Below are 2,674 nucleotides of genomic sequence, written 5' to 3'. Positions count from 1 at the left end.
AGCGGTGTAGGTAAGAGCACAAAGTAGTAAAGTAGACAGGCTCTGGTTATGGGGGTAGACGCTCGAGGATTTCCAGGGGGACTCCTGAGGCTCGATCCCGCCTTTGCGTATGTCGAGCCTCCTTCCTCATGACCTTTGCCATGGGCGGAGTACCTCACTCTGGCCCCCAACAGTTGATAATTTCCAAAGCATTCAGGTAAAGAAAAGATCCAGAGAGAAGACATCGCAAAGGTCAGAACTCAGAAAGGCATGGGAATTCTTAGGACTAGAAGCCCAACTTCGTACCTAGTTACACGAACAAGCAGATGTGAATGTAGTGACGGCAAGCTGCAGACTCCGTAAATGAATCAAGGAGGAGGAAATCATGGGCTCCAGCGGAGAGAAAGGAGGTGCTCCAGGACACTGCTGAAGTCGTAGCCCATGCTCACAGCCGGGGCAGGTGGCAGGGTGAGGGGTCCAGGAAAAGATGGAAATAGCACTTATGCAACAAATCCCAAGTTTGAGAGGAGGTTCACACTTCTGCAGGAGAATCTAGGGAGGAATTAATGACATGTATGGAAAACTAAGCCCCCCAAAAGGCAATGATTAACTGCAGGGAAAACAAAAAGTTGTGCAAGGAAGCAAATATTTTCCTAGGACACCTCATTCTCTGCTGAGACCTGTGGGAGTGAAGCTGTAATAGTGCCCATCACATTGAGATGGCGCTGTGTCAAGGGATGAGGCCAGTGGCCTCCCTTCCCCCCAGAGGACACCCGCATGTGACACATAATGTAGAAAAACCGATGAAAAGCAGCGAACGCGTGTGTGCGTGTCCTTGTGAAACATGCATTTTAAATGCCTGAAGAAACAGCTAAGAGAGTTGAATTTGCAAAGAATCAGAGTTAGACAGTGTATTTATCAGTTATTTATTATTGACCTAAAAAAATTCCACTTTGAAAATAATAGGTATGTCACTTTGAAGAGATAAAAGTTAAAATGAAAACCTCAACAGACATGAAATGGAGCAGTGCTAGTACTGATCCTTTTGAGTTCAGTTTAATCTCTGGCACAATCGGTTATGCACTGGATACTCCCAACTGTTTCAGACGATGCAGAATCAGACAGCTTGGCATCAGGATTTCCAAGTAGATGTGTAAGTTATTTTAAAGCGTAACTTTAAACTGAAAGGTGTTAGGACTTGAATAATTTTGTAGAGTACTGGAACATTTAAAATAACTTGAGATTCACCATATTTTTACATGGAATGTATCTGACATGTCTTGGTAAGGGGTGTTGGTTTGGGGTTTTGGTTGGGGTGATGTGGCAGGTGGGATGACAAAGATGTCCATGTCCTAACCCCCAGAACCTGGGAATATTATTTACTTGGTGAAAACTATTTTGCACATATGGTTAAGATTAAGGACAATGAGATGGGAGATTATCCCGGATTATCCAGGTGGACCCAACCTAACCACACGAAGCTTTCCTGGCTGCAGAAAACCAGACACACAGTTCAGGAGAAAGACTCAATGCGATGTTTCTGGCTTTGAAGATGGAGGAAGGGGCCATTAGCCAAGGGATCTGGCAGCCTCCAGAAGCTGAGGATGGCCTTCAGTTTAAGCAAGCATGGGAATGGGAACCTTGGCCCCATCACTGCAAGGAACTGAATTCCTGCCCGGTGCCCTGCGTGCTCCTGACACCTGAAGGCTAACAACCTGAAGGAGTAGGAAACGGTTTCTCCCCAAGAACCTCCAGAAAGGAGTGACAAAACCTTGTTGTTAGTCTGATGAGATCTGCGCCAGATTTCTGACCTACAGAACTAATATATGTGTTGGTTTAAGCCACTGAGTTTGTGGTAAAAACCTACAGCAACAACAGAGAACTAATACAGTGGTAGGCTTTTCTTGTTTGACATTTCAAACACTTAGAAACCTGAATGTGCTAAATTTATACATGCGGTTTTAAATGTTCAAGAGTGATTAAACTACATTTGCAAATGGAGGGGGCACTGATATCCCCAGGACCCAGGGAGGTAGCACGAGTAGGGGGGAGCTGGGGAGGAGCAGGGAGGGCATCTGACATGGACCACTCCGGCCAGGGGATGTGGACAGAGAACAGCTCTTTGTGGGGGCTGCAGGAGCCAGAGAGGGGCCCGGAAGTGGGTCTGCCCTGGACGGGGGGCAGGGGGCAAGAGCCATACGAGCTTCCGGGTCATGGCCACGCCCCTCGCCCAGCACGGTGCCCGACACTTGCAGCTGCTTTACCATCAGTTTAAGGTGGTGGTTCCTCGTGTGAGTCAGTGGCACCAACTTGCAATGGAGCGTTTGCCTGGGTGCACAGCTGTCCAGGGCTGACCTCCACCCCTCAGCCCCCAGCACTATGCGTGGTTCCCCGTGCGGCAGCCCCTTCGTGACCACACGGCCAGGAAATTGTGGAAGCTGGCTGCACGGGACATCCTGCTCCTAAGGACACGCAGCAGCTAACCAGTGCCCAGCACCGGCTCCCTTATCCCCGGTGGGCCCGACCCCGCCACCCTCAGCCCCACCCCAGGGCTGCGGGAGCTATGCGAGGGGAGGTTCTCACTAGCAGGCACACAGGCAGACAGGGACCCTGGTTCCCCACCCAAGTGCAGGGGCCAATGCCAAGCTTCCCCAGGGAGCCAAGAGGTTGGCTTCCAGGGGGCTTGGGGCCCTGA

The sequence above is a fragment of the Bison bison genome, unplaced genomic scaffold (genome assembly GCF_000754665.1).
Source record: "Bison bison bison isolate TAMUID 2011002044 unplaced genomic scaffold, Bison_UMD1.0 scf7180017847416, whole genome shotgun sequence".
In the NCBI taxonomy this organism is placed as follows: Eukaryota; Metazoa; Chordata; class Mammalia; order Artiodactyla; family Bovidae; genus Bison; species Bison bison.
This window is presented reverse-complemented; position numbering follows the sequence as displayed.